Source organism: Tamandua tetradactyla, chromosome 1 (genome assembly GCF_023851605.1).
Source record: "Tamandua tetradactyla isolate mTamTet1 chromosome 1, mTamTet1.pri, whole genome shotgun sequence".
NCBI classification, from domain to species: Eukaryota; Metazoa; Chordata; class Mammalia; order Pilosa; family Myrmecophagidae; genus Tamandua; species Tamandua tetradactyla.
Genome location: NC_135327.1, coordinates 184797192 through 184810720, shown reverse-complemented (window position 1 = coordinate 184810720; position 13529 = coordinate 184797192). Strand labels below are relative to the sequence as shown.

General features: G+C 39.5%; 1 protein-coding gene and 1 pseudogene across 1 annotated transcript in view; one reads left to right on the top strand and one right to left on the bottom strand.

Moving 5' to 3' along the window:
* TMEM178B (transmembrane protein 178B) overlaps window positions 1-13529 on the bottom strand; it is a 388508-nt gene that overhangs the window by 95542 nt on the left and 279437 nt on the right. The window lies entirely within an intron of this gene.
* The window catches only part of LOC143679706 (putative cysteine--tRNA ligase, mitochondrial pseudogene), a 108455-nt pseudogene continuing 98645 nt past the window's right edge, over window positions 3720-13529 (top strand).

Below are 13529 nucleotides of genomic sequence, written 5' to 3'. Positions count from 1 at the left end.
TCAGCCCAGGCCTTTGGAGATGCAGAAAGAAGTCACCCTGGGGAAAGTTGTTGGAACCCAGGGGCCTGGAGAGAAGGCCAGCAGAGACCATCCTGTGCCTTCCCACATAAGAAAGAACCTCAGTGGAAAGTGAGCTGCCTTTCCTCTGAAGAACTATCAAAATAAATCCCCTTTTATTAAAAGCCAATCCATCTCTGGTGTGTTGCATTCCAGCAGCTAGCAAACTAGAACACCTACCATCTGAAATCCCTTGCCCTAGGTTTCCACTCGACTGCTCTCCACCAGGTTCTGTAGGAGAACCTGCTGCATGTAGGGCAAATTCTGGATCACCAAGTCCTGCAGGCCACCACTAGACTGGTTAGGCCCAACATACATGCTCTTAGTATATGCACAAGGGTTATTCTGCTCCCTTTCGAACTGGGACCAGGCATCTGCACTGGGACCACGGTTCCACCCTGCTCAGCATCTTGGTGCAGATGAGGGATGAGGGCAGGGCCAGTCAAGGCACCAGGAGTCTCTTGCTTTTATGTTGCCTTTTTCTTGATTCAGCACTTGCCCTGTCTTTTAACTGTTTCCTGGAGCTTTCAGAAAGATGTTTCTGCAAGTTCATGCTGATTGTTCAAAGCATTTGTGGGGGTCAGAGCCCTGAAGCTTCTCCTCTGCCTTTTTTTCCAGATGTTCAATCCCATTCATTTGGGGAGATAGACTCACATGTTGTTTCTTTTAAAATTCTCTCCAATTCTCCTGACCAGATCAATCTTTTCTTTCTCTGCATTTCTGTTCAATATTGTTTGTATTCTGTATAAATGTTTGTTTGCCCTTAAAAAATCAAATCAATGTTCAGATACTGGCTAAGGCTGAGTATACTGCTCATTTGAGATTCCCTTCTAGGTACAGGAGCATAAATTTTCTTTCAAGAAAATATGCACATTAGAAAGGTTATGGGTAACAAGGGATTGAGAGCTAAAGGTTGTAACCGGGAAATTATGATCCCTCCCCTCAATCCCAAGGTACATATACAATTTCCAACCAAATGGCATCTCAGGACAGACCAGAGAGTTTGAGAATTTCTGGCTTTGAAAATGCAAAGGTAAGGTAAGCCTAATTGTGGAATGTAAGGTGTGACCTTAAAACCCCACAAGAATACCCCGCCAGCCTCTGCAAGAGATGAGGATAAGGCTGACCTCCTTGGAGATGGACAGGAACAGGTAGAGAGCTCTGATTTTATTGACAAGTAAAGAACATTTGATTCCTAGTCAGAGCTGATCTTTATGAAACCACAGTAAATAATTTTGGTGGAAAAGAATGCATTTCATGAAAAGTGGAGGAAAAAAATTCTACCCCTTGAGAACAGAAACCACCAAAGCTTGTTCAGAGAAGCAAAGAGTGGGTCTGGGAGTTAGGAACCCACAGTACATCTGATAAAGAAAAACATTTAACTACCTCCCAACTCAAAAGGAGTACTACACCGAAAGCCCAGGAAAGAAGAGGGAAGGTTGCAGTGAGAGAAGTGATAATTTACCCTTTAACTCAATTTTGGCTTGCCCTCTCTCATTCTCTCTTTTAAGTGTAAGTGATTTTCTCTTTTTTTGTCTTGAAGAGAATTTTAACTCAAAAGGAAATGGATTTTAGTGTTTCAAGTATTTCTAGGTGAGAAGTTAAAATGTCCCTTAGTAGTAATTGCTTGGGCCTAGAACAAGATGTTTTCCAGCCTTGCACTTGGTCCCTGAAGGCTATCACCTGTCAGATGCTACTCAGTTTCTAAAGCAGTTACATTTTTAAAAGGAAAATCTGCTGTGATTTTCTGGACATCCCAGGCAGTTCTTTGAGGTACTCAAACCAGTCACCACACTGAAAGACTGAGGTCTCTAGAAATGGCCTTTCTCCCCAAAGTGTATAAATGACTCCCTGTTCAGACCTAAAGTTCTCTTATAAAGCTGTAGATCACACAATTTTTTCCATTTAGATTCATTTAGACCTCTTCCAAAGATTGACGCCTTTGACAATGATAAAGATTAATTTTGAAAGGAAAGGGAATTGCCTCTCTATTGATGACTTTGACAGCATGGTGCTATGTAGGGACAGCTGGTATAATTGGTGCACTAGTGTGTTATTATTGGCTAATCAGAGATCTTAAGATCATAGGAACACCAGGGCCTCCCACACCCATCAATCAATCTCAAGTTCCAAATGGTAAATACATAACAGCTATCACTACTCTTTCTTTTACCATAGTATATTAACTTGTGTCTAGATATACCCTCCTTTTTTCCATTAGGCTGTAGGCTAACATAAATGGAAGGCTAGGCCTGGATATGACCCAGTTTCAAGCCAATTTACTAGAAGAGAGCACTCCAAGGATCCTGAAGGAGCTGTTAGAGGGTGGATATGACTTGAACTCCAAATAGCAAGCAAGTAATAGAAGAACAAATACTCTTTCCTTTTTAAGTTATACATTTCCCATGTAATTGACAGAGCAGAACCCACATTTTTTTCTTTCTTTTTTTTTTTTTCACAATGAACCTTCTACTTACACCTCCTGGACCTAATAAGAGTAACGGCACCAGGAAAAAGTAAAAAGCTTGCTGGTAAGATCCTGGTGACTGGAGTTCAGAGCATAGCATTTTCTCCTGTAAGTTTTAAGAAATCCAAGAAGGTTCAGTTCCCAGACTTTGTTGATCAGATGTGGTGGCACTCAACTGGATTCAGTTGAACTTTGGAACTTAAGAAGATATTTTGAAACCTTACTGCTACCAGGAGTGAGGTAACCCAAATCAGACTGTTCCAGGACACTAAAGAGGATGTGTGTGCAGAAATGACTTATTACAAGCATCTGCAATTCTTCATACAAATTTTAGGAAACCTGAGGTATTTGCTTTTATCCATTATTTTGTTTATCTGTGTAGATAATTTGAAATGAGCATAAGTCTTCCTGACCTCTACCTAAATCAGCTCTGAACTGTGTTATAAAATTTCCAGGACTGAAAAACTTTGGAACTGCAGTGGAGTTGGGCAAGGGAAAACTATTGCTCACCACACATGATGCCATGACTGGTAGAAAATGCCACCCTGAAGGTAGTCTCTAGTTCTTTTAACTAGCTCTTCAACTATTTCTAGGACTAGATTTTGGCTATCACAACATAATCCTTCGGACTGGTGGGAAGGGACATGGGGAGACAGAACAAAAACTCATGAAAAAGAAATAATATACTTTCTCGCTGTTTAGAAGAATTGAGAATGAATCAATTAAAGTAACTTGAGAATATTTTTCACTGAGAGAAAAGTAGATTTATCCTTAAGAGTTCACAGTTGTGCTCACAACAAACCAGGTGGTCTTATTAGTGATACTCTTTTTAAAGCAGAAAAACATGCTCCTCTCTTACCGCAGGCAAACATCCCCAGCTGAAGCCTGTCTGAGTAATGTGACTGTGGCAGCTCAGGTCAAGTTCTTATTGAGTACCTCCTATGATCTAGTCTTTATATTAGACCCAAAAGAGCCAAAGACACACATGAGCTGCTTCTTGCCTTCCAGGAATGCACCTGATAGCACAAGCAAGCTGAAATAATAATATCCAGGTGAGGAAAGCTGTTTCAATGGGAGAGATATTCCTATCTAGTCATCTAGATGCACCCAAATGCCTACATAGACACAACCTTGCACCCATGAAGGCACATACCCCAAGGAGTCAGCTGGTAAAAAGATAAAAGTGTGTGTAAGCATGGCAGTGTCAGCAAGCACCTACGGATATATGGATGAAGATCGGTTGGGTAGCAGCTGGGTAGAAGATGAGATGGTGGGTTTCCGATGGAAAGGAGGAGTGGCTGACAGGGTGACCACAGAGGAAGAGGGTAATCCGCATGAGTTCTGGGTTGTGTGACAGAAGAACAGAGCAAGAGTGGGTGGATGAGAAGCCCAGAAACGGAACAGTTGTGGGTGAGACGTGTGGAGATGGAAAACAAGTGTTAGGCCACAGAGAAACAGAGCAGGAGGTGGGTGGGTGGGCAGAGGGAGTCCACGCCACTCTGTGACAGAAATGGGCAGCATGTAGCTATGTGAAGGCTTAATGTTTTTTCCTTTATTAAAAAGGAGTCTGCTAAATATAGCTCCTCTTCATGAAAACCTTTTCAAGATCCTGATTGACAGTGGTATGAGAAAAGATAGGCATGAGGAGGGATTTATCTGCCTCAAAATCCATTTTAGATGGGGGCAAAGTAGTGCTCTGTAATTAACCTCTGACCTACTTGGATGCACCAGAAATAAAATTTGGATCTCTAGAAGTTCCTCCTACTCAGAAGCAGGAGAATTTTTCTTCCCCTGACTAATAAATTTTGAGGACCACGAGGAGCCCAGGAGATTCCAAACTATCTTTTTCTAAAGTAAGTGACTTTGTTTCCTCATCTAGAGAATAAAAATAATATGTACCTAGCTTTTTGGGTTGTTGTAAAAATAAAATGAGGTGATGCATGCAAAGTATTTAGCATAATGTCCAACATTTAGTAAATATGAATACATTACCTAAGGTTCCTTCCAACTCTAATATTCTAATATTCTATGAATTCTGTCAAAACTAGTTTTATCTTCCTCCAAAAAAGGGATTTAGAGCCCTCAGAGTTCTCAGGGGGACTGTGAATGTCTTGAAATTAGACGCAAAGTTTAGAATGCAGGAGACATGCCTTCCCAGCTCACACTAATTTCCCCAAAGCTGGGAATGGCTTCACGTTACACAAAGTGGACCCTGATGAGCATCTGTTCGATATAATCCCACTCTCCAGGAGGAAGAGCTGACTGACTTTGACTCAAGATAGTTCAATTAACTTCTTTCTCCTGGGATTCCAAAATTTGGGACAGTTATGGACACTGTGATTGGAGTTACTGGAGCTGAGTTACCAAAGCTAAGTCCAGCACGAACACAAACAAGCCCCAGCTGCTGAGCCCCTGGGACTATCCTGATCCTGCCCTGCTTGTATATAGGTTCCTTCTCTCTCTATTCAATTCCATTAGCTACCCCAGCATCCTTTTCTACGTATAAATTAGTCAGAGTTGATTCCCATTGTTTGCAAACAAAGGACAGGCACATGGCGCATACATGTACATGCATAATCACAATTTTTGGAAAGAAGTCTCATAGCTTTCATCAAGTTGCAAAGTGTTCAAGACATCCCTCAAAATGGTTAAAAACTAAGACCTATATGTAATGATGTAATAGAGAAGTAGTTTCATAAAGAGCAAAGTAGCATTTTATTTGATCCACTGAAGAACAAGTTTCCTGAGAGGATTTTTAATGCTTCTAACTTCCACAGAATGGTACTGAAGTTTCTCCAAAGTCACCAAATGACCCTTTGCACTAGAATGCCACCAAGAAGTTGATAAGATTATTGGTCAAGTCAATGACCAGGAGAGAAAGGAACTAAAGGAGGAAACAGGACTAATTAAATTCATGACAATTCAGAGCCCAGGAGATGGGGACAAAATTTCAAAACTATCTTGGTCCCTCAAAACCCTTTTGTAAGTCTTTTAGAGCTCACCTGCCCATTGGGCTCAAATTTTCTGGTCCTTCTGATTTGAGGAATGGATGCAGAGAGGTGCTGAAAGACAAGACTGTTGTGGAAATTCCCGAGCTTCATAGAACATCTTATCATCATCATGTAGCGTTCTAGTGTGCTAGCTGCCAGAATGCAACATACCAGAGATGGACTGACTTTTAATAAAAGGGATTTACTTCATTAAAAATGTGTAGTTCTTCAGAGGAAATGCAGCTAACTTTCAACTAAGGTTCTTTCTTATGTTTAAAGGCATAGGACAACTTCTGCTGGCCTTCTCTCCAGGCCTCTGGATTCCAACAACTTTCCCCAGGGTGATTCCTTTCTGCATCTCCAAAGGCCTGGGTTGAACTGCAAGTGCTGAGATGAGGTATGCTGAGCTGCTTGGGCTGTGCTACGTTGAGCTCTCTCATTTAAGCTTCCAGCCAATTAAATCAAACATCATTCATTCCAGCAGGCACGCCTCCTAGCTGACTGAAGATGTAATCAGCAACAGATGAGATTCACATGCCACTGGCTCATGTCCACAGCAATAGAACTAGGCACCTTCACCTGGCCAAGTTGACACCTGAATTGAACTACCATATGTAGCATAATGAGTTCAAACAGAAGCCCCAGAAGAAGCAGTGTCTCACCTCCTTATAATAAAGCAAAGCCCAGGTGGGAGAAAACTAAATCAGATGAGTTTTTCAGCACAGGGTGGTGCTAAGGTAAAGGGCTATCTTCTAGTTTTCCAGGAAGCTGCCCTTCTTACAGTTAAGTCAGGGTTAATGGTATGAATTTTGGAACCTAGAAGTTTTTCCCCTACTTACTTCAATAAGGTATGGGTTAGTAATATCCTTTGAAGTTACATGTACCATGTTTCTAAATTTAAAAATACAAGCAAACATGTATCTTGATATAAAAAGTGCAAATGGATGAATTGTGTGGAATATCTCTTCTAATCACAGAGCTGCTTATAGAAAGTCAGCCTACCTGCTAGAGGTCCTAGAGGAAACCATCTGATGGCAGGAACCATAATTGTGTGCACAGAATCTAAGGAAGTGGTTTAACTTTATACAGTTGGTCTTGCAACAGGTTATTCTGTTTGACTGATAGACACATTGCAGAAGAGCTGGCATAATTAAGAACCTTGAAACATCAGGAATAGTGTCATAATGTTTACCTTGAAAAGCAGGGAAAATATTCTCTTTTTTTAGGAAAAAATTAGGGGGGACATTTTTTAAAACCCATATAAATTTAAGTTAGGAGGGCCACTTGTAGCAAAGAATGTTCTGAGTTTAGTTTTGAATTCAGGGATTCATAAGCAAACTTTGAAAGAAGGTTTGATTTATCTAGGAGCAAAGAAATGTGGAAATTGAAATACAAGGATACCAGCGTGCTCCATAAGGGACAAGTAGACTAATACATATGATGGATTTCTATACCATATAGATTATCACAATACTACATGGCCAGTGAGATCTCAAATAGAGCTTGACCTACAGGAAATAAAGATCTGAGAACATATTTCAAAACATATAGGAAGATGAGTAAATGTCTTTCCCACATGTTAAAAATAAAAGCATTCTCAAGAGCAACGGTTCAATGTCAGTGTGAACTCAAGTCAAGGGAAGACATCGGTGACAACCAAGAAAATCAAGGTGAGGCTTCATCCTCCTACCCTGGCCAAAGCATTGACACAGCTTGGGGCAAAGAAAAGCATTTGCTTTTCAAGCTCAGACATTTCCAAAGGGTAGGAGCATGAGACAGTAGTGGTAAAGGTTCCTAAAAGGAAGGTAAGGGGGCTTCTGTGGATTCTCACTGGCAGAACTTGCTGTGCTGTCTACATTTCTCAAAAGGCTCCAGAGATCCATTACACAGTGGAATCCATCACTTTACAAAGGTACAATTTTGAATCATATGCATTGTAAGGTTTGTGTGTTAGACTGAAGAAATCATTTAGCTAATGATAAGGGCTAGTCTGCCACCTAGCATACCTCACTCAATGTATTAGTGTTGTTTTTTCTTCATTATTACAACAAAGAATGTAACAACAACACTTAAAAAGTGATTTTTTAAAAATTGCCTTTCTTGTGAAAAACTACAGTAAAGAAAGCCAACTGTTTATACTGGTAATAGATGAGAAGAAGTCCTCCAAAGTGTATTTTGTATAAAATAAAAGGTGGAATGCTGAATTTGGCAGCAGATCAGACATGTGAAATAAACAAGTTCTTTTACATGCAATAGGGAAATTAAAAAAATGTAATTCATGAGTGCCTCAACCAGTGCAAAAGCTGGAATTTGGAGGGAATTCTTAAAAATAATATAGTGATACAAATCGGTGGCTTCTCAAAGGTCTTGGGATATATTGTCTAAGAATCCCACTAGACTGTCAGCTCTAAATGGGTGGACTTTTTCTGTTTCTTTACAGAATCTGTGTGCCCAGAGCGGTCCCTAGCTTATAGTAAGCTGAGAGACAGCTAGCAGCCAGGGAACACAGTATTTAGATGTTCATAATAAACAATTCAATATTGATCTAAGTGCAATGGGGAAGACTTTGGACATTTTTACGCAAGGGAATAACATGATATGATTTCTGTATTAAAAAGTAACCCTGGCTGTGAAAATTTTCTAAAATTCAATGCAGTAATGGCCACACAACTCTGTGAATATATTAGAAAGTACTGAATTGTACAATTTAAATAGGTAAATTATATGGTATGAATTATATTTCAGTAAAGCTATTAGGAAGTAAATACAATGAAAAGAAAAAGTCATAGAGGACATGTAGTAGATATGTCTTAACCGACCTACTGGGTGGTTTGGAGCTGTATGTAGCCCAGTAAAACATGTTCTTAAAGTTAATCCATTCTTGTGGGTGGGAACCCATTATAAGTAGGACTTTTGATGAGCCTATTTCAGTCAAGGTGTGACCCACCTCAATCAGGATGGCTCTTTATCCTATCAGTGGAGTCCTTATACCTGGAATAAAATTCAGACAGAGAGACAAGGCCACAGACAGAGCATTCAGAAGCTGAAATCAACAGAACCCAGAAGAAATGTAAAAGACCAGGAGACACCATCATGTGCCTTGCTGTGTGACAAAATAAGGATCACCAGCAGCCAGCCCCAGAATGCCACAGTCTTCAAGGAAAAAGTATCACCTTGATGATGCCTTGATTTGGACTTTCTTTTAGCCTCAAAACCATATGCTAAAACCCACTGTTTCAGTCGACTCATTGTATGGCATTTCTTAAGCAGGCTGGGAAACTAAAATACCTTCTAGATTTAAAAACATGTTGTTTTGCCATTTTTACACCAGATTTTTTTTTTAAGTAGCAAAAAGTTACAAAATAATCTTGAAATCCTCATCTTTAGATTTCCCACTTTCCTCAGAAATAACCACCATCATAAAGTTGGTGCATGTCATTCTCAAGCATATTTTTGGTTCTTTTATTACTTATGTGTATATCCATAAACAAAACATGAAACTGTTTGGAATCTTTTTGACATTTTATATAAATTGTACAATAAAAAATAGCTTTCACTAATAAACTAAAAGGTCACCCTGACTGCTATGTGGAGAACACAAAAAGCACAAGTAGAAGCTGGTAGACCAGGTATCCCTATAGAGAAAGTTACTAGAGTAGGCTAAGGTAAGGATCTTGGGGGCCTAGATTTGGGGGTTGTCAAATAGTTCAAGATAAAATGGAGACTAGACTCAAGAAATTTACTGATGGAATGATTGTAGTACTGAGGGGAGAGGAATCAACATAACTTGAGCAGCAACGTAGATTATGGTGCCATTTATTGAGATGGGCAAGGCTGAGGAAGGTACTGGTTTGGGGAAGGGGAATACAGATCTGTTAGGGCATTTTGTTTGAGATAAGTATTAGACATTGCGTAGAGATGTCAATTATACATCAATCAGATAGGAGAAGATATCTGATCCTCGAATTCAGAAAGGCAAACAAGATTGAGATTTAAATCTAGAATGAACAAATGAATGCCTGAGGCCTACTCTCTGTATTAAAAATAGGAAAAGTTCAGCCAAGGAAAATGAGAAGAATGTAAAGACATTCACTTCCCCTCAGATTAAAGGGAAAACCTTGGGCAAAAAAGAGAAATTTGAATTGTCACGTCTTAAGACATGAAAGTCCCTCCTACACTTGTCAACCTAGCCTAAGTACGCAAAGCCTCAAAAAGTTATGATGTTTTTTTTTTTAACAAAGGGAATGTTGGCTACTAGGATCCTCATTTCCTTGATTCACTCAAATATACTTGAGATTCATTATGTCTCTAATGAGGAAAGGCTGGAGAAATATCTGGAAAGAAGCAGTGGAAACAGAGACAGACTTGTTAATAATAATTTTTAGATAAAAGTATTGGAAGCTTAGGAATGCAAACAAAGAAATATGAAAAAGGAAGGAAAAATTTCGTACTACACTTAGCTCTGTACAAACCAGGTGTGGCCCAGGAAAATTGAATGGATATTATTTTCTTTAACACTATAGGGAAAGGGTTGACATCTTTAATCAAAATGGGAGGCTGGAATTGTCTGTTACTTAGCTTAAGAATCTAGAAGAATTTAAGAAATGTGAGCCAGGCCAAGAGAGGGAAATTAGCAGAAACTTCTGTTAAATTACACACAGACTCAGATACAGGTTACAGTATATCACTCAATTATGTGCAAAGGTCACAGACATATTGATGACACACCTGTCCAAACTTCTGGGATTGGGAACACTTCCCATCACCTCACCTCATTTCCCAAAATATTATGGGATAGCAGAGCAAGCATACAAAAGAAAAATGCTTGTGCATGCATCTAAGACGTGGACCGTGTTGTGGTAGTAGTAGATGAGGACACACGGTGATGGATCTGACATTAGGTGCTCAGCAGCTGCAACATTAGCCCTGTTACCACTCTAGTTTTTCCTCTCTATATATTTAAGTTTGAAATTTACTGACAGGCAGAGATGTATAAGTTTCTTTTCAGAGATGATACTCTACCTCTAAAATGCAATGAGATTAACATGTCACGACTATTTCACTCATAACACAATGGTCAGGTGAAAAAATCTAATATAGTTGAGGATAATTACAAATTATGTGGATAATTATCTGTGCTGGTTTGGAACTGTTATGTATCCCAGAAAAGGCCATGTTCTTTTAATCCATCCCTCTGGGGGCAGACTTAATTGTAAGTGGGACCTTTTGATTAGGTTGTTTCAACTGAGATGTGACCCAGGACATTCAAGGTGGGTCTTAATCCTTTACTGGAGTCCCTTATGCGAGGATAAAGGACAGGAAAGCTGAGAGAGCTTGGAGAGAGAGAGCTCAGAGAGAAATCCTGGAGAGAAAGCAGAGAGAAAGGAAAGCCCCCAGAGAAGTAAGCAAGGACCCACAGAAGCCAAAAGAGTCACTGAAGCCAGAAGCTGAAAGCAAAGGAACCCAGGAGCAAAAGACCAGGAGACGCCAGCCTTGTGCCTGGATGTCAGCAGCCTGTCTTCGGGGGAGGTACCTTCTGCTTGATACCTTAATTTGGACATTTTCATGGCTTTAGAACTATAAATTTGTAAACTAATAACCCCCCATTCTAAAAGCCAATCCATTTCTGGTATATTGCATTCCAGCAGTGTTAGCAAACTGAAACATTATCTAAAGGATTAATTTATATTTACTTATGAAAAGGTACAGAATCATTCCCAAAACACATATGCACATGTGCACACAACAAAAACAAGAGGAATAAACAGATTTTCCTATTGTTAGAAGGGAAGAGAAGACATCAGTTTTATTTTACATTTAATCAAAATACTGGAAATACACATAGCGGAATTTGAATAGTACACAACATTTTCTATTTGACCAAGATACTAGGTAAAATGCATATTACAGTCAGGAAGGAAAAAAACTAATATGTGGTATAAAAATATGTAGTATAAAACTCACGAATTTAGGAATTACAAAGAAGGGGAAAAGGGAAATCTTTCTACACCATTTCCTAAAGGTGTAGAACGGTTCCAACAATTCCAGTAAGATGGAGTCTCCTATTCAACTGCCTTAGAAAAGTCCTTATAAAAAATAAAATATGATGGGAAAATTTGGTTATTCTAAAAGTTTTTACTATACAGTTTAAAACATTCAGGTAGTTCATATATCTAGATTTTTGTTTATATGTAGCAGATATCCACATAATTGATTTTCTTGCTGCTCCCTATTAACCACTAAAGGACTACAATCAATTCTAGGCTAGCAGCGGAAATATGTGGACACTTGAATCAAGTATTCCCCAAAATATACATCTGGGCCTGTAAATTTTATCACTGAAATATGCATTTTTAATACTCAACTGAAATATTTTTCAGATTTTCATTTGTGGGTAGGAGCAGAATACTAAGTAACTTAGTCTCTATGTAGAGTAGTAAGAAGAGATGGGTAGGAAAAACCCTACCTATGTGAATATCTGTAAATTTACATTCATTTCCAAAATGTCCAAAGGTAAAATAATTCTCTAGTAGATCATAATACATTTGAACAATCTCCCCTTTGATAAAAATTTCCCAAGAATTTTTTCAGTGTTAGCCAGAATCAGAAGGTTTCACTTCTCATATAATGACGCTAGAAATCACAAAAGGAAGAAAAGGAGAGAAGGAGGGGAGATGAAAGAGCAGAAGGGAGGAAGAGATATAAAGATTATTTATGAATCTATGACGCTCGGGTCAGTAGAGAAAGCCTCATTTGGGTATCACAAAAGTAGTCATAGGTTGCAGAGGAGTGGAAGAGGGCATACAAACCCTCTATCAGGTAAAGAAGGAGTTGTGGGAGAAAAACAAGCCTCGAGGATTGAAAAAAAAAATAAGCCAAATGATTCTGGAGATAATTTGTACTGTTTTGGTTTGCTCATGAAACTGCTGAAGGAAATTCCAGCCATTTCAGAGAACTCAAGAAGGCTCTGCTAGCTGGCACTCATGTGGGCCACAAGGCTTGTCTGAGAAGAGAACTAAAGAAAGACAAATATGCACTTGGGTGGCTCTCTGAATTCTGTGTGGTGGTTGATCTTGGCCTTGTCTTCCTCCCAGCAGAGGAGGCTTCTAGGCATCTCTGTCTGTGGCCCTTTGGTGCCCTAGTTATGCACAGTGTCATAGAATGCAGGTATATCAGAGGACTGGGACATCAAGGGTTCCCCAGATGCCAATTCTGAAACATTTGCTGGATAATGTCATTATATCCTAATTCCCAAGAGTTGAAGGATGTCCACCAGGGAAGAGAACTTGACTGGTGGTTTTCTTTCACTTTTGGTACCATCTCTTTCTTTCTCCTACTATCCATTCTCCAAGAGCAATTAAAGTTACATAGAAACAACAGGTCACTCCAAAAGGAAAGGCCACCTCTCTAATAAAATGCAATGCAGAGTTTTCAAGTTCAGCATTGGAAGGGGACCCTCCAAGTTGTTTGGAGAGCCAGAGTGGAGAAGCAGTGTGAAAGGCTAACCCAGGGAACCCAAGCTGTATGCCCCTGAGTATCACCTTCTCCTTAGGGTCCTCTCACTTCATCACCATCTCCACCAGTGGCAGGTCCTCGTGTGTGTTACTATGTGACAATACTCTTTCAAAGGTTAGAAAAAATAAATTACTCTTACATCAGTTAAAATAAACTGGGTTTTGGGAGGCGGTGTAGAGCAGGGATTTAAAAAAAATTAAAAGTCATATGGGCAAGGACTTAGTGTCTCACTTCCAGAGAACAGAGTATGGAAAAGGAAAGATAGTAACTTTGGAGAATCTAGTAGATGCTATCAAGGGATCAGGGTTAACATTCCCAGTGAGAAGTCATACTGGCATCATGTACCCTCTGATAGAATGCAATCGGAAAGGCACTCGCCTCTGTTGGTATTATTCCCCAAACCCATCGCCCCAGTAGAACTATGAGAAAAACACCAAGTAAATCCAATATGAGGAACATTCTACAGAATACTGAGCATTATTCTTCAAAACTGTCAAGGG